General features: G+C 42.3%; 1 long non-coding RNA gene across 1 annotated transcript; it reads left to right on the top strand.

Moving 5' to 3' along the window:
- LOC113151517 lies at positions 1–27,612 on the top strand. The gene is made up of 4 exons (XR_003297734.1): positions 1–240; positions 11,688–11,826; positions 21,658–21,785; positions 24,364–27,612. It is a non-coding gene; the product is annotated as an uncharacterized LOC113151517 (long non-coding RNA).

Below are 27,612 nucleotides of genomic sequence, written 5' to 3'. Positions count from 1 at the left end.
TGCAGGCATCACTGAAGATCTGACACCGGCAGAGTCGGACGTCCGCCGTCCTCGGCACAATTAGCCAGGTGTTATCTTGTGCAAAAACTTTTATCGCCGTCAGACGCGGCTGAGCGACCTGTCGGTGAGGGTGACGCTGCTTCGCTGGAGGAACAGACTTTTTCCGCGTCCAAAACGACCGGAGAGGCGCAGGGGCGAGACAATAACGCCTAGAAGTTATTGAAACGAATCGTGCGCAACGTAAGTATGCGATATTTTCCCTCTTCTGTTCGTATATTTATTATAGAAGTTACATTTGATTGTGTCTATTTGTGGTCGACTGCAGTTGTTAATGTGTGATTGCATATCCCACTTTCTGCACCGCGCTGTGGTTTCGCTCTCTTTTCTTTACATTCAAATAAAAATGAAACCTTTAAAACACTTTATAATCGCTACATGAATTTGACTTCACCTGATGCTTGGAGTGATCTCCGCAGTGGATCTTGTCCTTGCTCGCGTTATTTGTGCGTCTGTGTGAATGTTCTCGTTGAGGATGTCTGGCAGTCTCCAGCGCAGCGCCATAGCATGAAATATAGATAAAAAAGCACAGGCTAAACCCGCTGACCTCAGGCAGGCAGGCTGTGCAACCGGTCCACACTGCTCAGTGAGTACAATTAGGGGGGTTGAGACAAGAGGAGGAAAAAAGAAATTGAGTACTTGAAGCTCAAACAGGCAGCACTTCACTTCAACCCGCCAGGCAAAGATAAGGGTGGATCTTCAGCAAACCTATTCTGTCATTTCCAATCCAGGATATGACCAAAAACTGTCCCTTAAGTTTGGACTCGGAGATAAAGCGTAAAACCGAAGTGCCTTTTTTTTTTCTTTCCAGATATGAGTTATTCCACTAAACAAGTATTTATGTCAGTTTCCACTGAATTTGACAGACACTCCATGAGGTCATGTCATTCACTGCACCCTTTTATTGATTGGACATTAGGGGGGTAATGGGATCAGGGGAGAAGGGTGAGGGGGGGGGGGGGGGGGGGGGGGCGGGGGTGTGCAAAATTTATGTAGGTTTGGGACTCAAAGCAAAAAAAAAAAAAAAAATGGGTGCCCCTCTGATTTTCCGTGATTTCTGCACATTCAGTGGGGAAAGAGCGGGGGACCGGGGCCATTTGATGTTTTGAAAGGCTTCAGATGGCTTTAATTAGGACCTATAAAGTCTGTCTGCCCCATTCTCCGAGGCAGCGCTCTGGAGGAACGAGAAGGGAGGGGAAATGACCCAAAAAGAAAAAAAGCTAACCAACACAGAAAGTCACTTCAGCGAACGACTGTCTAATCAATTTTTTATAACGCTCTTTTTTTTCTCTTCTCGTTGCTCCCTCCTTTGCCTCCTACCCTCCCATCCTTGATGTTGGTGGTATGTAGGCAGCCCTCTTATTCCCTCTTTGTCTGGCTGCTGTGTTATCTACTCTCACCCCCCCCTCAATCCTCCCACCACCCTCAACCTAACTACCGCCCACAGTCGGCCCGACCCTAGACACCTGAAGGCTAGACATAATGATCAAGAGAAGTTCCAGTCTGTCTGGGGCACAGCCACTTTCATTAGGTTTTCTTCTTCTCCTCCTTCTCCTCTTTTTTTTTTTTTTGATCCTCTTGCTGCTCTGGCTCGCACTGCCTGTGCCTCTGCCTCTTTTCTCGTCTTCAAGACACACAATCAAGACACACATATGTTATTTGTGACTTTGTGTGTGAGTGTGTGTGTGTGTGTGTGCGTGTATTTGTTGGTACTACGGGGTGCATTTTCATTGCTATGCTACTGCTGCTGCTGCTGTGTAGCCTATATGGATCTTGGATGGAGGGTGGGTGACGCACACAGCTGCAATACATACACTCATGAGGAAACATCAAAGACTTCTTCTGTGTGTGTGTGTGTGTGTGTGTGTGTGTATGTGTGTGTGTGTGTGTGTAAGAGAGAGTGAGAGAGAGAGATTTCGGCTTTGCTGCTCTGGCAAGCGTCTGCAATAATATAGCTATCATGGCATGGCATCTGTAGTTATTCTGTTTTTTCTATTTGGACCCGGAGTTATCGTGCTGTTTTTTAATGACATTACATTAATTGTGATGAACTTTTTTTGGACTGCTGTACATGAGAAGCTCTGAAGCTTGATGTTTACTGATGTTTTCCACAGAATTCAACTGATTTCCAAAGGATTCGGTTCAATAAAACAATATTATCCCTTTTTTAATGGAGATTGTTTTAATCCCTTGAGAAAAAAACATAAAATCTCATATTTGACGGAAAATGTAATTTTTACTGTGTTGGATAAGATGTACCTCGACTTTGATGGAGATTGTCTTTGAGTTGGAACTTAAGGCAAGGTGGCTACTGAAATAAGAAATATGAAAAAAACAAAACAGTAATTAGAGTTGGATTTGGAGAAATGCTTTAATATGTGTATGTCTATGACAGACAAATACATTCCCGCGAGTATTTTTCCTTTTGCGCAGTACACGTCTTTGTCTCCTTGATGTGTGTTGGTTGGGGATTATATCGTTTGGCTGCTGCTGGGTTAGCCAGATAATAAGCCAGCTTGCTTTATGTAAAATGGTGGAGCCTATGCTGGTTATCTATGGCGTATTACCCAGTAGAAAAACCAGAGCAAGTAGAGTTGGATGTGATGTTTTTTTCCATTTTCCTAAATGGGGCTAATAATTTTTTATGCATATTCCGAGTTGTTTTTCTCAACAGTGTCTATTTTTGATAAACTTGTTTGTTAGAAGATTATCCCCTAACAGCTGGAATGGGCTCTCTCTGTATATAAACCATGTAATCTTCTCAGATATGATGTTATGAAGAACAAGCATTTGCAATTTGCAGACAGATCCAGCCCAAATCCTACCACTTGTTTGTGTGTGTTTTCTGAAAGCTGACTGTGTATCATGGCATCAAGGAGATTGAGAATGTGTCTTCCTCTGCCACCACCCTTTGAAGGGGGAAGTAATAAAAAAACTCAATGGGTGCAACAAGCTGTTCTTCCCTCCTACACTTTGAGGCTTTCTACCTTGAGATGAATAGGAGGCCCCTCCATAACGAAGGGGGAGACAAGAACATTTTATTGAAGACTAAGGATGTGGGGGATGCACCATAGCCTATAGACACTTGGTGTGAACTAGTCCAGTTTAGAGAATAGTGCTGTCTACTCAGTGGGACAGAACAATAATTCTTGTTTAGTGTTTCTAAAGGCATAATTATCTCAAAACATCACTAATCTGTCAACATGTTTGAGTAAAAATGATGAAAATCTATTAAGGTTTAAGTAGGTCAAATGGGTATTATGTAAACATTACCAAATTGTCTCGTTAAATCCTATATGAAGTGAAATACTCAGTGATAATACATCATCCACGATAATGACATTGGACAGTCACAAAGCCACAGATCAGGATTTTCAGTAACCAGATTTATGCGTGAAGGAGTGAAGTCATGGTCAGGAATGTAAATGGTGGAGTCATTCAATTACCACAGTGCCCTTTCCTGGGAAAAAATCCCCAGCCATGAAGAGGTTAATTGTTTTTGAATCTCCATGTGCGGGGAGAAAATGAGTGAACGGGAGGGATAATTGAGTCGCTGATAGTTGAGTGGGTTATGGATTACTGTGCCTTTCCAAAGAAGAAAAGAAAAGGAGGTGAGCAGGAGAGGAAGGAGAGAGGGAATGGGAAGGAAGGGGTGTGAAAGGCCCGTGTTGTGCAATGCAGCCGCAGGGGTCATTTGGCTGTCTTAGGAAGAGGGAGAACTACAGTCCTGTTTAGCCTACAAGGTAACCTTTGACCTATCGCATGCTCCTCCCTGCTCCAGGTGCAAGCCCTCACTGCTGGCAGCTCACACACAGACATGCACCACAAGCTCATTTTTCACACACTCTGCAGGCACTGGGGGGAAACGCCGTATGAAAACTCAGATCCTTTTCACATTTTCACCCCCCTGCTTCTTTTTTTTTTTTTTTTTTTTTTTTTTTTTTCTCATGCCATTCTATTGTCAGGGTTAAAGATCCAGGCTGGCTTGTTGGGGTTGGGGGAGTGTTGTGATAATATCAGGCCTCCTTTTTTTTTCTTCTTCTTCTTCTGAAATTTCTTCTTGAAGAGAAAATGGATGACTGTCTTTAAATGGGTGGAAAAAAAAGGATGATCGCACATGCAATAATCAGAGGAGTGTTAATCAGAGGGATGTCATGTAAAATTACTGCAGTGTTTGATAACACCACAGTGAACCACCTCAGGCCATTAGAGAAAGTTTCCCAATGCTATTAATGGGTGTTAATAAAATATAAAAAAAACAGAGAAGGAACAAGCCCTCTGCATGGCCCACTGGTTAAAGCGCTGTAAGGTTAATGAACCAATTTACATACTTTCTTCTGCCATCTGGGCGGAGTGATGAGACAGATGCTCCTTACGCTGCAGTGTTGTGTTGCGCTGTTAAACATGGAGGAATGTGTCAGGTCCAGGGAGGTCAGAGTACGTGTTTAATTTCATTTCACTCACCTGGAAATGGGTAATTTAATGAGAGGTGGTCGATGTTCAACTTGTTCATTGATGTTCAACAAAGCTTTAGCAACTGTACCTCATAAAAAGTGACACTCGCCCAACTGCGAATTACAACCTGGGCCATCCACAAAATCACCACAATTGATACTGGAGTCTGAAGGGAAAAAAAGAGGATTAGTGTCTGTCCACTTCTCAGCCATCCTCATCGGAGTGATCACGTTACAAATAGAGCATTCTCGAAACGCTCTTTTAGCCGAGGAACAAAATGAGCTCTATCGGCGATCGATAAAGCAGCGTGAAAGAGGGATATACTTAAAAAAAAAAAAAATCAAAGGCTCTAGCTGGCACGGCCATCATCTCGCCCTGTCTGCTGGAATCAGATATGGGATCAGGGCCTTGCAGGAAAGGTTGTTCGGCCCGAGGGCAGCTCTACTTGACGGATATCCCTCCTACTGGCACCCAATGCAGCCTGATTTCATCTGCAAATGGGCAAAACCAAAAAGCATCAGGATCTCTCTGATACTGTACATGTGGAAGAACAGCTGATGGGTAAAACAGAGCATAACATTTAATCCCTGCAGCGTGTTCGGGGAAAAAAAATATGCAGCTATTTCTCCGAGCCCCCTGTTGTCCTCCATGGATGACGGCTTTTACCTCATGCTTTACTTACACGATTTCAAGAAAATAAAATCACCTCAGTTTTGGTTTGACAATGTGTCAGAGCTGGTGCGAGTGTTCATCTCAGATTAGCTCTTTGTGCCGTGAGGAGTGAGGAGAAACTAGGTGGAGGGGGGGTCAGGGTTGGGGGAACAATACCGGCGCGATCTCAGTTGAAAGAAATCATTTGCACAATTTTATGAAAGCAGTATTTGTCCAGTCGGATGGTTCTATCAAAGCTTAACAGCCATGGTGGAATGTGATTTAAATGACTGGGTGAGCTACAAAGCCGGCAAGATGTCGGGTTAGAGTCATTTCTCAGCTGAACGCTCTCCAGGTAAATGCAGATAATGCGCTCTCGAGTTTTTCTTTCTCTTTCTTAAAGAAGTCTCATTTCTACAGACGGCTCTGAGCTGACACTAGTGCTGCTAGAGCTTCTGTTCTCAGAGCTAAGCTTGTACAACATTTATGTGGTGAAGATGAAAAGACGTCATGGCTACACTTCATGCCTGCAAATTTATCCTCTAGCTCAGCTCAAACTAGCTCAGAAAAGCAATGTGTTTCTTGCTCTTGTTAAAGTGGAATCAGCAATTTTTTTTTTAAAACTCTCCCGATTCTGTCTTATAAAACTTTTAAATGAGAAAGTCGTAAACTTGCATATGATGAGAATTCAGGTAAGTGAAAAGATGTAATAAGGGGATGGGTGCTATTTCTCAGGTTGAAACCTGCTGTTCTCTTGCAGTACAGATAAAAGAAGAAGATTTGCCTCTACCCTTGTCTGTTGTTGTCTTCAGTTTCAGAACCCCCTACAGTATTTCCTGGTGACTCACTTCTTTCCGAGCCATTTACGCTTGAAAACTTCCTAAGGATGAACCACACATTCTGGGTTTTATCGTCGACGAGGGAACATTGGGCATAATGAAGTTCTGTTTCCCAGCATGAGTTTGGGAGGCTCATGATTACAAATGCTCTTCTCATTGTCTCCCATCATCTCCTGCCTAATTGAAGACAATATAACGAGACAGTGGGGTCTCGCTCATCATTCTGCATCAATGGCATGCTCTATGGAACGTGTCAGGCTGTTGAAAGCGGGGTAATGGCGGTGGGAGGGGTGTGTGTATGGATACTTGAATGCGCTCGGGCTTGTTTAATTTGGACCAAGAAGATGGACAATTAAACTACAGCTCCCGGGGGGGCTGTTCATTTTGGTCAGCTTCCCCACTTCATAGCTGCCCGCCCTTGTAAACGCTCCTGGATATGTCTGGGTCATGCGTTAGGGGGTGGAGTGGGATTTGTAGGCGGGAAGGGAATTGGGCGGGGGTCTGCCTCTGGAGAGGTTGTCTCAGATGATTAGGGCAGCCAAGTGGGGAGAGTCCCTCAGTGCCTGGCCTTCTTCACCTCCCTAATATGCTCTGAATAAGTCCCCCTCCACTGTGCATTTGTTGTGAGGTTTGGCGGGGAGGTGGGGGCATTATGTCTGGCCATGGTTTAGGAGTGTTTGTCATCTGCTCCCTCGAGGCCTGCCCTGCCTCCTTTGTCTGAGCGTCAGGCATCGGTACAATGTCAAATCACACAATGTGCCTATGCAATCAGGGCATCTTGGGTTAGGAACTGACACGAGATTTCATGTCTGCATTTTTCTCTCTTCTGCAAATTAATTTTATGGTTGTAAATTAATCATGCAACTCCTGCATCACATTTCTCATTGCTTCCTGTAGCTACATTATGTGTCTGCATTTCTGTAAATGACTTGCACGACATGAATGTGACGTTAGAGTACATTCTCAGAATAGTTCGAGGTAGAAGCAAATGTTATCTTTGAGTAAACAAGAGTTTTGTTTTGAGTTGCTGGAAATCAGATCTCTGCTATGGTGCACTGATGTTCAACAGTCACACAAAGATCAATCAAGGACAAGGAAGAGATGCTCATTTCCCTACAGAGGCATCAATAAAGTATAGTGCTTTGCAGTCACAGCTTGCGTTATAGCTAATATGATTGCCAGTGTCAGAAATCCATTAAACACTTAGTGTTTTTTTTTTTTTTTTTAAATAAGGCACTTGTTCGTTCCCCTTCCTCATTTATTCATAAAAAAAAACCTCTACAATCTTATCCTTACTTTTCTCTCCATCGTGAGGAAAATCATTCTATGAGATGCATGATATTCTTCAACGAAGCAGGACAAGATAAGCCAAGTTTATAGTGTATTACAGTATTTGTAATACTTAACTTAGCAGTGATATTTGTAATAGTTTGATATTTTTATATTTGATATTTTAGTTTTAATCCTAGTGCCGACATACATACTCAGGCATTCAGTTTAAGGTGTTACTATGGTTTCACACAGTGCATCACTGTATGAAATTTAGAAGAAAGATTCATTCATCTCCACACAATAGCTAACAAAGAGGGTACTGAGCCCCGGCCAAATATCACAAGTTACATTGAAAACAAACAAATGGTCTTGCTGTATACTGAGGAGGCAAAACCTCCCAGTGACTGATAACAGTTCTGCAGGGTTTGAGCGCTGGGGGAGAAATGGCTTCTGTGGCTTTGCATTTAAGTCATTTCGACATTTAGAGCACCAGGAAAAGACCCCGATTTCTCCATCACAGTAACAAAATAAACCTAAATGTAACTTTTTACTATTTCTGCACAATTGTGTCCCAACTGCAGTGTTATTTGCTTTGCTAAAAATCATGAAGTTGATTTATAGTCTTCATTTTATTGCTCTTTGGGGACTGTTGTAACAAAATCAGTCTCAAATACAGTGGACCTTTAGATTGAAATTAAAGGCAGTATTCCTCCATAATAACCAGTTCTATTTATATATGGTTACATGTTTTGAAATCGTGCATCTCTTTAGTTTTTTGTTCAATTTTGGGAATCATGCCTGCAAAACAAACATTATATCTCTGCAGGGAGAAAAAAAAAAAGAGTTGAGAAAAAAAACATTAAGTCTGGACGTCCTGAGTCATACTGTGACCTATGGGAACATTATTTTCAGTCTTTTCTCAATCAGTCTCACTACAAATTCTGAACAAAGAGGTAAACCACAGTGACTAATTCACATCTTCCCTTGTCACGATGTGCAGTTTCTTATAATGTGCACTCCAGAGGGGGAAGTATGCTACATATGTGACTTTTAACACTCGACAAGCTATTTTTGCTCACCAAGGCCTTCTCTGCTCTCATCAGTGGCAGTTTTAGGCGTTTCTCTTACAGCTGCGTTCAGAGTCTCTGTCTTTTTTTTTTAAATTGTGACAGAAAATATTTTAAACAATAAAAATGTCAGAAGTGCACTTGATCTGTGTCGACTGCTCAAGGAATTTATTTCTTATCTTAGCTTTCTCAGCTTCTAAGTATTTCCACTTCATTTGACTGGGCCTGAAGGTATATTAAAACACTTTCATAATGATTTCTGAGCCCTTGAGATTTTTAAGGAATGGAGATAGACACATCAATGACTATGAGTGCGTGTGTGTCTGTGAGTGGATGCATGTTGGAAATAATAGCAAGTAATTACAGCTGTGCACATGTGTGCAGTTTTTCTGGGTACAGGTTGAAAGTCTCATCTGGACAACAGATTTTTTGTTGTTGTTGTTGTTGTTTTAGCTTGATATCTTGATAGCTGTGATGTCAAAGAAGTGCCATAATCATTTTTGCACTAGTTATTCATATTATTAGCCACACACATATTAATCACTTCCTAAATTAGTTGCACTACTTCCCGCAGAACAGAACCCACAAAAGGTGAGAAAATGATGGAATTTACTTGAATTTTGCTTATGCTAAAAAATAAAACGGTTTATTTTTTGTTTTCGTCTTCGTCTGTAGACATGGAAGACGGTGTAGGAGGTTAGGTTAATACACTGACAAATATATCCGTCTATGAAAATGATCTATCACATGAAGTGTGACTTTTCCTAGTCGTACAAAAAAGTAAATCCAATGCAGATGATCTCTGTGTGGGCAGGAAGCCTTGAAGGTTTGCATCATGTCTTGATGCATTTTCCCTTAGGGCATTCTAGCCCCCTTACATGAAGAAACAAATACAAACACACACACTTTTGTGAGCAAGCTACCATTTTTCCTCAGCACAGTAGGAGTCTATCTTCATCTGTCCTATTGATTAATGAAGCAGAAACAGCGGGGTGTCCGAGAGAGGCAGGAGTCTAGATCAAGGCCATGAGCTGCATCACACTGCACACACGCGCGCGCACACACACACACACACACACACTCGCTCACGCACTTTTTTTTTCGCTGTCTCTGTCATGTTCTCTCTGTGTCTGTCACAGCAGACACTAAATTCGCAGGCAGCCATGACACACAAGCGTACACACATGCAAACCGAGAGACATGACACACACACTACAGTGCTGATACACACGCCATCATAGCTCACAAACACACACACACACACACACACACATTTGGAGTGAATTAGCATGGCTTGACTACGCGGGTGCCTAAGCTGGAAAGGCGTTTTCTATAAACATAATGTTTGTAGATTAGTTGGGGTTAATGATCCGATTGCCTCGGAGCTGCCATAGTGTCTGCTTGTGTGTGTGTGTGTGTGTGTGTGTGTGTGTGTGTGCGCATTCACATGTGTGTATCTGGCTAAAAGGAAAAAGGCGCTGCTCTACTCAGTCTCCCTCATTTCCAAATGAGACATGTGCCAGGCGTCATTACAAGAGCAGTATTTATACTATTAGGGAGTTGGGTTCACCACAGTAGCAGTGGCACCAGAATGAAACAGCTAAAATTATGTCCCTACTAACCTCAATGGGCACGTCCACTATTTTCTTTGCATAAATGAAAAATTATAAGTTGTGTACTTAAAGGCTATTTTTACAAATCTGTTGGCCTATCATGCACATTATTTCTGAACTATGTAAATGTAAAAGCCAAAGAACTGAGCTGTCTTTTTTTTTTTTTTTTTTAAGTGTTTGTTCTTTCAGAGCAGAAATAAAAATCCCGACTCAGTTATTTTTTTTCTCCCTCAATCTTTACTTTGGTGTTTTAAAATTAGCCTCTTAGTCCACACCAGAAATAGTACTCTGCAAATGACTTTCTGCAAGTCTCAGTTAACTGGAGTTGGTGGGTTTAGTAAGGGTGTAGTCCCTCCAAGTCCACCTCCCTCCTTCCCACAAACACACCCTGTGAAGCCCTTGTCATTTAATGCTGAGTGGACAAAAATGTACAGGACTGAAAGAGAGAAGAGAAAGACTTAAAAAATGACTGGAAGACCCCTACTTTTTTTTTCCAAAAGGACCCCTCTCTCTCTCCTCCTACATACTTTTCTCCTCTCCCTCCCTTCCCCTCCTCATGCCTGTCGAGGCATGCCTCTGTCCCCGCCAACCAGCGTCGTCCATGGCCGGGCGAGGGGGCAAGAAAAGAGGAGGGGAGGAAGGCAAACAAAAGAGCACTGTTGCTGCTGCGCTGGGGTTTTGGGGAGGGTCGACAACGGGGCTGGAGGGGTGTGGATGGAGGGGGTACAGACGCAGAGAGAGTGTGACTGAGGAGGTTTATCATTAAGAATAGAGATTAAAATGAATGGGATGGGGGCAGGGGTGTCTGTTCACTGTAATAAAGAGGACAAGCAGTGCCAGTCATTTTTTCACACACTGTAGACACTTAGCAGTTCTGCAGTTGGTGCAAGTGAGTGTGAGAGATAGGGGGAGGGATGGGGACAGTTCATTGTTTCGTGGTCATTGTACAATATTTGCTTAACCCTTGTGCTTTATCTGTACAGCTGCATGCTACAAATGAGACGGCGTGTGTGTGCGATTGCGAAGGTTGGCTGTCGCAGCTGTTAGCAATTTCATCGGCGCACTGTAAAACAGCCGCTACACACAGACGCATGAACGCAAAGCTCGTCAATGCACAACGCCGTATAGCCAAGATGAAATCATTTTCCAAATAGCACAATTACACATCAACTTAGTGCTGCCCAACCGAAGGTGAACAACGAAATGAACGCAGTCGCAAGCCAACGTGAGCATTAAACTTTAAATGGCAATCATGCAATTATATAGGGACGTAACGATCACGCTACAGCTCTTCTCGACACTGGTTGCCAGTCAGTGTTTGCTGACCCCTTCTTGAACCTCGTTCCTTTTAACACTGAGCTGTGTTGCACAGCACTTGGAATGTGTCATCATTGCTCCGCTTTTCAAACGTATGCTTTTTGAAATGGTTGGGATGGAATATAATATAACAGAATATATCTTCAATTTAAAGTCTCTTGTTCTGTTTTAGCTCACAAACTGCATCGATTGCCAGTCCTTGCTCCTGTCTTGTTACATTCTAGCTACACCATGAGTAAGAAACTTTTGCAAGATCTGAATTTTAGAGGCAGCAAATGAATTCCCCCAAATCTAACTCTATGAATTAAGAGTTTTATTTAATTTTTCTTAACCTGGGATGCTGGTACAGATACCTCCATTGCAGTCAAACAATTTCCTAATGGTTTGTTTCCCCTCTCTGCCCTCTTCTGTTTTAGGTCATGAAAGGAGCTGGCATGAGGAGAAGAAACAGAATGAGCACCAGCAGCACAAAGTGTTTACCGCAGAGAGAAGGAAGGGAGGCAGAAAACCCCCAGAGCGGAATGCAACAGGGAAGAGTCGAGTGATGAAAGAGAGGTAAGAGAGCTCGGTTTGCCCCGGGGTTTGACGTTATATGTGTGGCAGTCCTCTGTTGCCCTTCCACCTGGCTGCCGGATGCCAGTCAGATGTGTTCTGGGGGTTTGGTTTGGTGTTTGCATGAGTGTGTGTTTTCATTATGTGTAACTGTTTTGGTGTGTGTGTGTGTGTGTGTGTGTGTGTTTCTGGCGTGGAGCCACAGCCGCCAGGTGAGGAACCTACCCTCTTGCCTGAGTCACCTGCTGCATCCTTCACTAATCTATTGTCTTTACCTCTCAGTCTTTTCTCTGTTTCCATAAACGTCAGCTTCCTTATAAGGAAGAGGAACCCTCACTTTATTGTATGTTGATATAATATTTATTGATTTACATGACTAAGTTGCCTCGAAAGATGGACTAGTTAACATTTTCATTGTGCCAGTGGCTATTCAATGTATGATACATTTTATGAATTCATATCATATCATTTCATACGTCATATTCAGTTGTCGTGTGCATCCCTTTGATTTAAGGAACAATTTAACCCCTCAGAATTGTATTCCAGAAAAATACAACATGTTTTGCTAGTATCATTTTTAAAGAAACGCTAACTTATTCTTTATTCTATTCCACCACAGACACCACCTCTAGTAACACCCGTTTAGCCCTTTTAACCATTTCCTGTTATAAGAAATTGACCTCTTCTCTCCAACGCATGCAGGAAGGAACAACCAAAATGTTACTTTGGCCAAAAAGCCAAATACAGGAGCAATGCTGGGAAAGGAGCCACCTTATTGTCTTAACTGTCTTTTAGTGGATCCCAGAGTGAGCAGTTCCTTGGGGAGTAATCGTCACACTCACCGTGTGAGGCTGAAAGCAATGCTAAATCATTTTCTACCGTGTAGGCATGAGTGGAGTAGCTGCTACCCAACACAGATAAGGGTTGGTTAAGGAGGAGATGCGGCGAAAGGAAAAGAAAATGTTGTTTTTCTTGGTTCTCGTCATCCTCCCTTCTGGTGAGACTCTCCTCCACCTCAGCTTACCACCACCTAGACGTTACAATAGCAATAGTGATTTTTCTTCAAAGCTTCTTTCATTTGGAACCAGTTCAAGGTGTCTTACTTTAAAACATCCAGTGCGTTATAGGTAAGAGATTAGTTTTGTTCCTACCTCAGAGTACAGGTCATGTCTACTGTTTTATTATTGTGGGTTCTTTAAAGTTCAGGATCTGTCTTTTTCCCTCCTCCGTTCTTTGACTCTTCTGGTACAGGATAAAACACTGCCTCGCTGGCCTGACTGCCTCGCTGGCCTGACCTGGCAGTAGAAATGTCCTTTGTTTTCTCTGCCCAACTCTCTTTACAATACTTACAATATGAACTGTGCCTCACATTGATGTCCTGCTGAAGACAGAACAAATTCGGCTCAGCGTACTTCAGTTCAGCTCAACTCATTTCATATCAAGCCAGTCTAGCCAAACTCAATTCTTTCTTCTAGCTCTTGATGTCTTGCACTCACACTTACCTATTTTCAGTCTGTCTGAGCAATGCAGTCATCTCTTTTTTCACATAATCAGATTCACAGATTTTTTTGTTTTTTTTTTTCAAACCATAGTGTCACAGCTTCTCTTATTTTTGTCTTTATCTGAATTTACTCGTCTTTTTTTTTTCTTTTTTCTCGTCCAGTGTTTCTAGCATAATCACAAAAAATAGCCAATTTAACAGTTTTAAAAGACTGAAACTAATGATAAAAGTGGGTGCTAAAGGGGGTGCATGAAAAGAATATCGTTCTAGATATTGTCTTGTCAGTCATAAGTGGTTTTAATTCTTGGACTTCCTTGCATTTGAAAAATCTATGTCCAAATCACCCCGCTGGAGAAGACAAAGTTATCTCTTAATGGAAGTGGTTTTGAACTCATTAGAGGAAGAAAGGCCATATGCTCTTTCTCTTCCTTTTAATAGGGGTTTTATTTATCAGCCAAGTGAGATTGGTGAAGTCACAACAACTACACATAACCCTATTGTTTTAGGAATTGGTTAAACTGTGTAAGTATAGTCTGGGGAAGAAAGAAAGGAAAAAGGTGGAGGATGTTGTAAGCAAGTGCCCAGACATGCCACTGCTCTTTCACCCCTCCCTTTTTCCTCTCAAGTGTGTCTGCCTTCTGCTTTGGTGGAAGAAGGTCTTTCAGGAGCAGCCGAGTCTGTCTAAGCTGGCTGTGAAAGGTGCCGGACTCGAGAAGCAGCGTGTTTTTCTTTTGGTGTCCATTTGTGTATAGGGAGGCGTGGTTGCAAAGCTCCAGCCACAGTGTGTCACACGGTTTCATGTTTCAAAAAACGCATATGGGAAAATGACAGGCAAATGAGTCACTCCGTCAAGTCATATTGATTCACTACTGGACTGTGGGACAGAGCGAGTAATTGTCAGTTTCACGCTCACACAAAATAACCAACGAGTGATGGACAATGGTTTACAAAGGTGGTGGGGGAAGATGTACTCGGATGGAGGAGGGGCATGAAAAATGGACAAGTGTCAAAAATGGCAACACTTGTGTTCATGCAAAGACTACCACAAAAAAATGAGCTCTTCTTTTAAAGCTTTCTCTCTTCTGTGTAAAGACAACCATCAGCCACCAGAGGATTTAAGATTAGAATGGGGAGCTCTTGGCCACCACGGTTTCAAAATGAATAGATAGATGGGCATGAGGGGGCAGAGATAAAAAAAAAAAAATGAAACAGAAAAAAGGTGGTGGGCAGACAGGATTTCAAAGAGAGTTGCAAACGACAAGAAAGAGAGAGAGTTGTTGGTGGAGAAGGTTTCAAAGTGAGTAGGAGAGAATTATCTATGAGGGAGAACCAAAAACAAGGAGAGATACTGTAAATAGAGAAGTGGGGGTGAGGGCCAATGGAGCGATACCTTTAATGTCTTTATAAGGCCATAAAATACTGCACTTCCTGGCTTCTCTCTAATTGTTGAGAGGAATAAGATGGAAGCAGACTTGACTGTACCTGCCTACTAAATGAGGCCCCTAAATCCCCAATGCTTGGCCTTGGTGGGGCTTTCATTGGGATTGCTATGCCAGCAACATGGACAGAGGGAGCAATTCTGAGAGGGAAGGTGTGTGTTTGAATGTTCTTTATTGTGCTTGTGCTTGAGATTAAAGTGGAAATGCAACAAAAGATGAGAGAGTGGAAGGTTCTAGACTTTAATGACTCCTCAAGAGTTATCTTGCCCCGAAAATAAATGAGAATGGAGAATGACAGAAAGCAGTAGCAGGAAATCCAAAAGGCAGAGCTACGAGGAAGACTGTAATGTAATTATGGGTTAATTCTAACAATAACCACTTGAAAATAAGGCTGAGAAAAAACACAGAGGTGGAGAGAGAAGATTTTATTGACTTACTGGGAAAATGACCGTAGAAACGGCTGCACTGCCCCCAAGGAGCCGTATGCTGAGCACATAAAAACGTGAAAAGCAATGCGTGCCACGATTGGAAACGAAAACATTTTCATTGTATAAACTGCTTGTCTAAGGGACCCTGCCCCAACCTCTAACCCTCACGTAAGCATGGTAACTTACTCCTTTCTTCAGAGGAAGAAATGGAAAGAAAGAAAAACCTGCTGATGTTCTTGAATGGAAGAACCAATAAAATGAGGATTTGATTAAAATGAAGCAGCACTGATTAGAAAACAGTGACTGTTTAGGAACATGAATTATAAAAGGTAAAACATGTTAAATTAACTACACCTTACTGTAGTTGTGGACAGAAGGTAAAAACACACAGAGACTAATGCTCTGTCTTTATATTTTGCATGTTAAAATATTTTATACATTATTTCACACATCTTCTGAATTTCTTTTTCCATCCAGTCACTCTATATGCGGTATATTCGAAACTAATGGTAATTTCAGGCATTGCAATTTTGGTTTCTGAAATGTAAATTCCAGTTTTAATTTTTCATCTTTTGTCAGAGACTTATACTGAGTTCATGAGCTGTATGCATAACTTTATTTTGATGATGGGGGCCTGGGCGCGTATGGAGTCTCGACTTGCCATGCTGGAGGAGCTGTACACAGTTGCCTTTTTTGTGGTGGGTTTTATCACTGGGTAAGAGAATGAAAAGGCGTCAAAGGCAGCCCCCTAAGCTTTCCATAATGCGTCCCGAGAGGAGACAAAGGCCTGCATTCACTGCTGGGTGTTGATAAGACCTATCATTAGTCTGCCATTGGAGGTATTACCAACACACACAAACTCAAAGTGCAGTAGCGTATTTATTCCCTTACCCATTCTGTTTTTTTTTTTTTTGTTTTGTTTAGTTTTTTTCAAAATACACATCCATAAATATTAGTATGTGTGCCAGAGGAGTGAAAGAGGCAGCCAGGATCGACTTGAATCGAATAAAGACGGCAGAGTGTACCTCCTGCCGTTTTCCCATTATGACCAAATTCACTCAGCCTCACATTGCTGGGGTGTCCACACCCATCTATACATCATCTGTGCATGCAGGAGTGTTTATCCATACAGTATAGAGCTGCAAGCTTAAGTTTGTGATGCTACAGTATCACTCGCTAAAGAAAAAGAAAGCACACAAAGCGTATAGAAAAGCATAGCAGCAGCATGTGGTTAAATGGCGTTTTAAAGCTCATGGAGGCAGCCAGCGATCTTGATAATAGAACTTCTTGTTTACAGTAATAATACCAGCGTCTGAGATTTAATGTAGTATTGACTTATTGATGATAAAATGCTACACAACGTACATTAACTAAACAAGACAGGGGTAAACTAGGTCCAAGAATAGAAGGATGGCTGGGTTTCCTATTAGCGTTTTTTGTGGGAGGACGACGGCACTACTGTCTAGGCCTTAAGTAGATGATGGACCATGACTCGTATTCCCATTCCCTCTCATTAGTTCAGCCCCCCAGAGAATATATGAGGTTACTTACCTTCTCTTGCTCTGTTCAGGGCCAAACGCCAAGTGTCGACTCAGGGTCGGCTCAGGGTCATTAGCCTCGCTGCTTGGAACAAATGGCATTTGATAGCATCACTGCTAATATACAAGAGAAGCAGATTAACCCCTTGATGCTGGGACCATAGCATATTGAAATTATTACGGGGGGAAAGGGTGTCCTTTGTTTTGTTTTTTTTGTTTTGTTTTTCACAGTGGATTTTAAGAGTCCTCATTTTTGGGGGGGTGTGTGTGTGTGTGTGTGTGGGGGGGGGGGGAGTTGGAATCTTATTGCTCTTCAGCTGAACATCACAGTCAACAAAAACCGCAGAGAGAGAATTGGGCAAGGGATCAAAGCCTGCGGAGGATTTGTCTGGCAGATAGTCACTGGGGTCCTGCTTGTGAAGACACACACTCTGTCTCTGTGTCTTTGTGTCTCTGTCTCTCTACGTGCACACGCACACCATGTGGCCCCTCACATTGCCAGCTTGAAAATTATAGATCACGAAAAAGAACAGTGCCGTCACAACAACCTCCTCCCTGGTGCAGACGCCTCCTTATTACAGCACACGTGCGTATGGATGTGAGTGTGTACACACACACACACACACACACACACACACGTGTTGTCTTGTCTATTGCACCCTTTCATCTAAGTGCCTTGCTTTGGCTTTAGTATTGGTATTTCATCCCATCTCCCCTGATATTTAAACAATTCACCCACTTGTTTTTTAACTTCCTGCACGTTCAAAGAACCTCGGAGGGACCTTTTAAAGCCAGGAACCCTTTATGAGGCCTCTGTTACAGGAGGAGATAACCCGTGAGTAAACAATATAAAACCTGATTGTCTTTGTAACCTCAGTAAAAATAACTCAACTAGCACGTTTATTTCTATGTAAAACGTTCTTTCCATAGGGCCTTGGTGAGGTTTGTGGGCTTTTGTAGGAGGGGGGTGGCTTAGATGTCTGTTTTGAGCAGAAAGACACGCCCAGAGGATGGATATAATTAAGACTAGTGATTTTTTTGTTATAAGAAGGGTGTATGGGTAACTGCTCTGGGTGGTCTAGCTCTACATGTCTGTACTAGTTTTATTACAAACAGGCACAACACGGTAAGAACACAGACACATCCTGACAAAGCACAAATATCATCATGTGCAGTGTTTTCAGACATAAATACGCAGGATAGAAGTGAAAACAGCCATGTCACTTGTTTCCACATCCGGTACCCCCGTTGTTTGTTTGGACATGGTGCGGCAAAAAAAAAAAAAAAAAGGAAGCCGAACTGATCAAAGCAGTTGGCAGGCATTCCTGACATTCACAGAGGTGCACTTGCAAACGGCAGCTTTGCTTTACAAAGAGCAACTGTGAGTCGGCACCCTCTGCATTTCATCACTGAACCAACTTCAGCCATCATCTAATCATCTGGCAGTTTCATCCAAGCCTCTATTTAGGGATTGTATAGATGCCAGATGATCCAAATGTACATAAGGTTACCATCAGGACCACAAACGCGCCTCTTCTCTTTGAGAAATGTTTTTAGTTTTTTCTTTTGTTTTGTTTTTTTTTTTCTTCAAGCACTTATTTAGAGGAAAGAAGCCGAGACAGAGATGGTACTACAGTGCTGTATTTTCCGTTAAGAGCAGATATCCTGCTATCAAGTATGTTGCATTTCAGCCCTTGGGTGGTCCAGTGGAAGTTCTCCTAACTTATCTCTTAAATATTTCTTGTTTATGTTGTTTTCTGCCCAGTGAGTCACACAGCGCTGCAACAGGGTTTTGCTTAAATTGCAAATTGGGGATGTTCATTAATTACATGTAGTTTGTTTGGTTGTAGCAGCAGCTTCGGACGTGTAGAGCCGAGAGGAAAATGTCACCTGGGTCAATAGCTTTGCTCTATCTCGTAACTGTCGTATAACCTGAACCACGCTGCTTTGTCATCGCGTCTGATAAATGGATCCAGCGCATTGTAATAACAGCGCGAGTTTGTGCTGCGTGTTATTTGTAAGGAGTCACATCTATTTGTCTTACAGTTTCCTTTTTTTAACACAATTGGGGGCAAACGGTTATTTTTAACAAGACTTCCTTTACTTCATGGAAAAATAACAAAAACTGCAAAGGCCAGTCAGTCCCACAACAAGGGCTTCCCAAGCAGTCAGTCCTGATTAATAGCATCTTCTCGTTAACGCATAAACACCCTCTGTACCATCAAAATCTCTGTTCATTTGCAACTTCTTTTTTTTTTTTTTTTTCCTTTCGCGTGAATTGGCTCATTTAACCGGCAGAGAGAACACAGATCTTTATTGTTGCATTTTGTTTTGAGGGAGCCTAAACACATGGGTGGTCCTGGGTTGTTGTTTTTTTTTTTTATGTACTGAACAGCACATGGATCTGTTAATGAGAGTATAAATTGGTGACGCCGTGCCGGGACCTTAATGCCCTCCCTGGTCTCAGCAAGTCTGCTTACTGGAGCAGCAAGAGGGATGAGAGTGGGAGCGAGGAAAAAAAAAAGAAAACAATGAAAATAGAGAGGTGGGAGAGAAATGATGCAGGAGGTGAAACATGCTGTAGAAAAGTACAGAAACTGAATCATACATTAGCCTGGCAAGACAGAAATAGTAAATTGCATGTATATTCTGGCAGATGCGGGCAATTGAACGGAGGGGGAACTTCAGAAAGAGAAACGAGGCAGTGGTGGTGGTGGGGGGGGGGTTCTTAAGCGGCATAAAAGGTTTAATTTCTCCTTCGGCTGTGGTGAGCAGCTTTCCTGCGCTGCCCTGTTTCACTGTATTTAACATCAAAGTGAAGTATGAACAATTGAGGCAATTTTTCATCCGGCCAAGGTCAATCATTGTTCTTTCTCTGTGGATGTAGATCCGGCTGAGAGGAATTCAGAGGAACCGTATTTCATTGGCAGGTCTATTTTAGCAAGCCACCGTTCCACAACCTTTTGGACAGATTTTTCATGTGTGTTTTTGATTTGTAATTTGGTTTTAAGATTGTGCAAATAATTTCATACAGCTGTGGCGTTTTTTTTTTTTTTTTTTTTTTTTTGTTTTGGTTTTTTTTGTCTGACTTTTATCACAGCTCAGTCTACACTGCTTTAAATAATACATTGAGCTTATTGCATGAGATACAGAAGAAAAAGACTTATTGCATAAACGATTACTCACTGTATAATAAAAGGTTGATGTCAGCCTTAAATTGTGCAAACAAATTGGTAGTTTAGGATCAGTGACCTGCGTCTGGATCCAATTCGATGTTCAAAACTCCACTCCTTATGTCTAAAATGTAACTAGTTGCACACTTAGTAATCTTACGCAGCACATTTAGACTTCTGATACCTTTAGAAAGAAACACTTGACCTGACTTCTCACGAGAGTTTTTGCCAATGAACAAAATGGCCCTTGAATCAAAGATGACCCGAGTAGAAAAGACCCTGGGGGACCTTTGAGAACTACAGACAGCATGGTGCTCAAACAAATTTCTAATTTGCATTAATGCAGCTAAAGTGGATTAGGAAGCATTTCTTTCACAGGAACTTTAATGTGCTTATTGACCACAAGTAAACCCACAACCTTCAAAGTACACAGTGTGATTCATTATTAGTCACCGTGGGAGACCAAATGGCAGTCGAATCAAAGTAAACCCGAGGGAATGCAGAGAAAAACCATGAGTAACGGAAGACTGTTATGATTCAATACTACTACTTCTGCAACTCCTCCTCCTACTACTGATTCTAACACCTTTTTCACCTTGAACGTCAGATCATGTTATTCAGTGGCTTTTTAATTTAACTTTTACACGAGCGCGACCCAGTTCTATTAACTAGATTAAATCTACATTTGGTTTTTTAAGACCGCAGGCTGGTGACGTCACTGTATTTACCACTATACTAACAGTTTTAACGTTGTAAAGAACAGAATTTATTTACATGATGAGGATGAGCTTAGTTGAAGTCTAGGAAGGCTGCATTAGTCACCCCGTGCTGCATCTCCAGCTAGTACCTTCTCTCTCTTCTCTTTTTTTTTTTCCTCCCTCTCCATCTGGTCAACTTAAGATGTTATACTCAGAAATTCTTTTTGATAATCCATTCTGTCTCGGTGCACATCACTCCCATCCTCATCATGCTGCGAGTATGTCAGACACCCAGCTCCATATAATACATTACAGTCAGGGCTGTCATTATCCTGAAATTCTTTATTGTGTTTAGGGCACCACATAAAAGCACATCAGTGACATTTCAGCTTTATTAGACGAGACAGAACAGCCATCACAACTCACAATCGCTAGCGTGCTTCGTCAAGATCTGATTTTACAGAGCGCACAGCGGCTTCAAAGTCTGATTCCATAGGTTCGTGTTAGCCGAGCTCTCGCTGGCGTCCCACAGGGTCGTTTCTTTTTCTTCTTCTTCTTCTTCTTTTAAAACCACCTAGCCAACGTCCAACTTTATTTATTTATTTTTAAGATGAATCGCGCGTTAATGTAAACACACAATGGCTCTTTGTCAGTGTTTCTCAGGACCACCCAGAGTGTTTATAGGAATTGGGTTGTGAGTGGGCTTGTTGTACATATAAAATCACGTGTGGCGTCTTTGGAGGGGCTGAAGTCTAGCCATATTAGAGCTAATACTGTTACACACATCAGTCACCGCTGCTGAATCATTCACAACTACAAACATATTATTTGGAAAAATGGAAGTGTTATAAACCTCTTTGTGTGAAAAGATCACCTTGAATTCGGGGCTACGTGGATTTGTTGTGTGTACGTCTGTCTTTTTCAGCATATGTGCGTGTGTTTCCTTTCCGATTCCTTCACCACAGTGTGTGTGTGTGTGTGACATTTTAATAACATGGTTTACCAAACACCTGAATTTATTCAGTGCTTTCTTCTCCTCTGTTTGTTTTCTGCCCAGGTCCAGACATGAAGGAGGCACGGACGCACGCACGCACACACATACTCAAAGCGGCACCTAGAGTCTGTCTGCGGTCTACCATCAGCCTGCCACACACACATACGCACACACTCGCCATGCCTGTTACGGTAAGAGTCAGAGACCACTGCTGTTGAGTCATGAAGATAATAATGGTGGAAAACAAACTTATTATCCGCTGCTGTTTTCTTACAAATAAATTGACTACTTCATTTTTAAAAATTATAGTTATTCAGTCATTTTAGTCTCTTTGACAAGTAGTTTCTTTATTCTTTAATTAATTATGAAAATAATGTATTTTAATCACATTGGCATATCTCAAATTATAATTTGGACAATGTTGTTTTAGAACTAAGTGTATATGTCCTATGTATTTGTGTGTGTGTGTGTGTGTGTGTGTGTGTGTGTGTGTGCACTCAGTAAATTATGTTTCTTTGTTTGAATTTTTCATAAGTAAAAACCAGTCTCCTAAAGTTAAGTTTAACAACCCCACCACATTTCCCACAAAGCCCCACATCCAACTCCACCTAACCCACCCTGTGCCCCTCCCAGGCTTCCCAGTATGATGCTTTACGCTCTGTATTGTGGGTTATCCCTTCCCTTCCCCTTTCTTCTTCCTTCTTATCTATTTCTCATTACACATCTGTTTTGGATGAGTGGCTTTACGCTGATGTTCATTAAACTGTCAAACAGCTGCCCAGGTTAATTTGAATCTACAGTTACAGTCACAGAACACACAAAGTTCACAATGAGGTTAACAAGGTATCAGTGCAGCTCTCAGTGCGACCGGCGTCTTTGTATTAGAAGATTAGATAGTTTTTATTTGTTTGGCCTACATTTAGGAGGACAGATCAGTGTGTGTGTGTGTGTTTTTGTGTGTGTTTTATGAGCTGTTTTGAACTCAAAAAGCGACATGTCTCATAATCTTACATATGAATGCTTGTCTATCATTCAGTGACAACACCGTAGTCGTATTTCTGTGTCTTTCTCAGGGGAAAATACAGTGAAAAGGATTTTGTAATGAACTGATAATGCATGAAAATATCAGCATGACTGTTGAGCAGCAAAGATGTGAGCAAAGTAAACACACACATAAATGAAAAGAAGAAATTCTGGGACTGTTGTTGTAGGAAATCTACTCAGACAGATGCCTCGTCCTCGTGGTTTCTAGCATCGGTTTAACTGACTGCACCACCCTCACAGCGACCACGTTACCAACCAGCTGTAATGACTCGCCGTTTGGCTTTGCATGCACGGGGGTTAACTTGACGAATAGTCGGCTGAGGTACAGCACAAGTGTGTGTGTGTGTGTGTGTGTGTGTGTGTGTGTGTGTATGTGTGCCAGCTATTAAGTCACTTGAGCATCAGAGACGAAAGGACTCGCGCTGCTAATGGATGTGTCTATTGATGTTCCCATTTAGCAGCACACTGTAAACGATAGGGCAATGATTGTGTTGAAGACCGAAGAAGGTGGAGGAGGGGTGGAGAGCGGTTTGGCCGGGTGATGATAATGACAAGGAAGGTTATTATTTGGCACCCTGCAGAGCCTCACTCTGCTGTGTGTGTGTGTTTAGAGAGAGAGAGAGAGAGAGCGAGAGAGAGGCCCTCTTCCCCATCTCTCTCCTGTCGCTCTCCCAGCCTATTGGATATTATTCACGTCTCGCTTTCCCCCAGAGTCTGCTCCTCTCTGACATTACTCACTGCTGCTTGTCTACATCCAGTTGTGGCTATCTCTCTTCCACATCCACCTCTATTTCTCTTTTCTCAGTAGGCCTCCCCTTTTTTTTTTTCTTCAAATGTACAGTGCAGATATCTTTTGTGATGGGAGATGAAATAGCAAAAAAGAAGGCAGAAAGAATAATGCAGCAGAGGTGGCAAAAGAGTTTCTTGTCATAAAAATTTTAGGCTAGCAGGTTGCCCTTGAAATATTGATTTACCCAGTAGTAGACATTTTTCCCAGTTTTGTATGTGTGTGTGTGTGTGTGTGTGTGTGTGAGTGTGAGTGTGTGTGTGTCCTGTCAGTAGCAATCACAGTGTGTGTGATGAATATGAATACAGTCAGCCGCCTGCAGGTTTGGCAGGAGACCACCTCCAGCTGGACTCAGACCCCTACTCAAGTGTGTCTGTGTGTGTGTATTTGTGTGTGTGTGTGTGTGTGTGTGCTGTGTGAGTGGACATGTCAGCCTGTATCTGTCAGCGCTGTGACAACCTGAGGATAAAATAACCAAAAAAAATAAATAAATAAAAATAATAACTTAACACACGTGCTTGGCACACAATGCATCTAAAACCTCTCAACACAAAGGGAAGAATCCAGATTCAGCGTCAGGGGGAAGCAAACTGTACCCACACAGATCAAAATGCAGCTATTAAAAACACTTAATACTAATATTAGATGTAAATAATTGTCTGAAACATTATTGCTTTTGATCATCAATTTCTAAATGTTAGATTTCATGTCAATCTTTAATGCACACAACATCCTGTCTCCTGCACTTTGCTACGATTACTGTAATCAGCCAGGCTCTTTTTAGTCCAGCTCGTCAGTCCTCGTGTGTGTGTGTGTGTTTTCCTGTTCACCACATATTGTTTTGTAGAAGATTAATAGTGTTTGAATTTGTAAATATCTTGTCAGTGTAGTAAAAGTCCATCTATCACTCCGTGTCTGCGGGTGTCTGGTAATTGCAGGGCAGCCGACAAAGAGGGCGACGCCGTTCCAGCTGTGAGGAGACGGAAGAAGTCAGCGTGCGCGCTCTCGCTCACACACACACACACACACACACACACAACAGCACACAAAAGCCGGAGGCGCATGAGCAGGTGAGTATTAAGCCCGGCACCTAAACAGATCACGTCGCTGTATGATATCTGCAGACAGGCAGACAGACGAGACCGGTCTGTACCTGCAGGCAGAGAGCAACAACTCGCAGCACCCGCGCCAGGAATTTCCTCCTCCTCCTCCTCCTCCTCCTCCTGAGAGCAAGGGAGGCAGTGACTGAAGGTGAGAAACAGACATAAACCGGGGTTTCCACTGAAATATGTAAACCGCTTTTTAGAACACAAACACTGGCCGGCAGATGTTCTCCTTCTGATCCTGAACACCTTTAACGTCACAAAATATTGACATTTTTATAATGAAGCTATTTTTAGTGCTGATTTCAAAATGTCCCAAGCAGTGGAGACATATTCTGATTCAACAGTAGCATAATGCAAAGACTGTATTTAAACCCTGCATCTTTTTTAAAGCGGCCCAAAAGAGGCTTTGCACAAGGTTTTACCTTCTTGTGCTTTATGACTACACAGATTGTTAACTGTAGATTCTCCCATATACAGAACACGAGAGATCCGGTGCTTTGTCTTTGTTTTTAATATTAACAGAATTACATTATAGGATGTTCACAACAGTGTGTGGTATTGGAGTTTTACAGCTGCATTTAGGTAGCGTTTCCTTTTCTTTTCACCACAGTTACTAATTCATACATAGAAACACAGTCCCTGTTTTTTTTTGTTATTTTTTTTTTACTTCATCCATGTTTTTTCCGATCAGCCACATTTTAGTTGAACATTCTTCGTACACCCCAGCTGAAGAAAGGATATTCCTGGACAAAAACAGCATATTCACATGCTACAGAGGGTTCTTTTGTTACGTTCTCGTAATTTGATCATCCCTGGTATGATTTGTATCTCTGGAGTTACTAGGGTGTTTTGACAGGCTCCTCTGTACTAATTGTGAAACTTTGACAGTATCTGTCCCACAAACTCGTTCTGCTACTTTTCTACCGGCGGCGCGCTTCCCGAAGCAGCTCTGATATTTTCAGTTCGGTTTTTACAGCGCTCCCACATTCACAATCTGCTCGGCATATGTGGCTTTTATCTGCGGCATCCTGTATCACATTCACGGCACTTCCCCTTTTGGGAGATGCCTGCGACAGTTGCGGCCTCCGAATGCCGGCCACTGAGCAGCTTCACTGAACTAACTGCGGGTTATGATGTTGCTCAAGAGAACCTCAACAGCAGTTACTAAATAGGGGAGAGCACACTTTTTCCCAACTGGCCGAGCAATTCACAACCCCTCGAAGTCACAGACATGTTTCTCTCTCTATTCTTTCACTCATTAGGCAGATCAGTCATGATCTGTAATCAATATTATTCCCTAGCAGAGATTTTGTCTTTTTTAAACATCTTTATATTGTAAATAAATAAAAAAAACGCCTCCTGAAGTTTTACAAGTAGCAACTCCCCCCACCACATCCACTACACATCTACATCTAAAAATGATTCAGTGATTAAATGTCAGAGCTGTCCGTGCCATTAAGGACAGCATGTTTGAAAGGAGGACAGCCTTGCCCGCCCTGTTCCTCCTTCCCCCTCTGTCTCTTCTTATTCCTCTTGCACCCCTCCCATCCCCCCCTCCCTTCCATCTCCTTCCTCTCTCCCCTCAGCTCTCTCGTCATCTACTCCCTGCCAACCCCTTCCTCCACCTAACCCAGGCTGGTTTGAGGGCTGATGTGCAGACCTTGTCACTCAGATTAGGGCCACATCATCAGCTCTCCCTTCTTTCTCCAGTTGCGTGTCCCGGATCTTTCTTCCTACTGTCACCCTCGTCCTGCGGGCACAGAAGACCTTAAAAAGCAACATTCCTTCTCATACACTTCTGTCAATTCCAACATTGTCACTCAAATCACTGCGCGGGAGAGTGGAGAGAAGCCGAGTTTGCAGTGTCCCTCGCAGCAAGGACTGCGCTTTTTGGTCCAAGCTTTGGTGACATGTCAGCAGCCGCAAACTGTGTTTCGATTAAGGCACTTTGAGTTATAACACGAATAGAGATTTTCTTGTTTGTTTGTTTTTGTTGCTACTTTTCATAAGAATACATCTTCTGAAATCCACAGGAAATGACAAAGTAGAAGCTTTGACATGTAATACACACTAAAATGTATTGTGTTGCTTCTTATTAGCAAAGAGTCAGTTTATTTTTAACTGTTTTGTGAACAAATACAGTGAGTATTTGGCAGGAGATTAAATATCCACCAAATGATCTTAGTCACTCTTTATCCTTCCCTGTAAAAGTCTTCAAACACTGGATTTATCATTCAACCGCATCTTGACTCACTGCCACAGTTTTATTGTCACGTCGTATCTAATTACTACAGCAATTCTGTGGTATTTGATTTCTGTGCTTCTAAAAAACTCTGCGCTTTTTTATCTCCTGGTGAGCAGCAATGATTCAGCACGGTGTAATAAAATCCTTCGTGCAAGGTTGGTGGACAGTTTCTTTTCTGGTATTAGCACAAGAAGTTTAAACAACAACAACAACACATAAAAAAAAACGCCCCAGTCTTTAGCCACAGTGACACATCAGAACGAGAACAACACGTACTAGTGATCTGGGTGAGTCGACAGTTTCATAACCAGTGTCTCCCTCGACCAGTGTCTCCACCTTGCATGAGGCCCTCGACGCATGTCTGAGCCTCTCTAGAGGCTGCGCCGCTCCGCTTCAGTACAACACACAACTGGCTGCAGCCTCCTCCCAGGTGGGGTGTTTACTAAAACCTGCTATGAGTCACGAGTTTCAAAATGACTTGTCCAACTGCAGCATGTAGTGAAATACAATCTGTTCCCATACACTGACACTGTCTTTCGTGATATAATGACCATGTGTCACGAAAGTTAATAGTTCATACAACACTCATTTGGTGACAATCAAATGCTGCCATTGCTATGAGTCAACAGATGCAGGCCGGTGCTAACTGTGCTCATTTTAACAAGAGCTGCAGCAGTAGAGCGCACAGGGAGCGTAAATCTAATGCTAATTTGATGTATATTTCAGCATGTTTGCTCCTTGATATTATTTGTTTCCTTGTGCTGTATTCATTGTGTGAATAGATTCAAATAAATGCGTGGAAAAAGCTGAATTATAGATGCACATACATGTGAATT

Source organism: Anabas testudineus, chromosome 4, assembly GCF_900324465.2.
Source record: "Anabas testudineus chromosome 4, fAnaTes1.2, whole genome shotgun sequence".
Classification (NCBI taxonomy): Eukaryota; Metazoa; Chordata; class Actinopteri; order Anabantiformes; family Anabantidae; genus Anabas; species Anabas testudineus.
The sequence above is the reverse complement of the archived record's forward strand: the minus strand, read 5'-3'. Positions and strand labels throughout refer to the sequence as shown.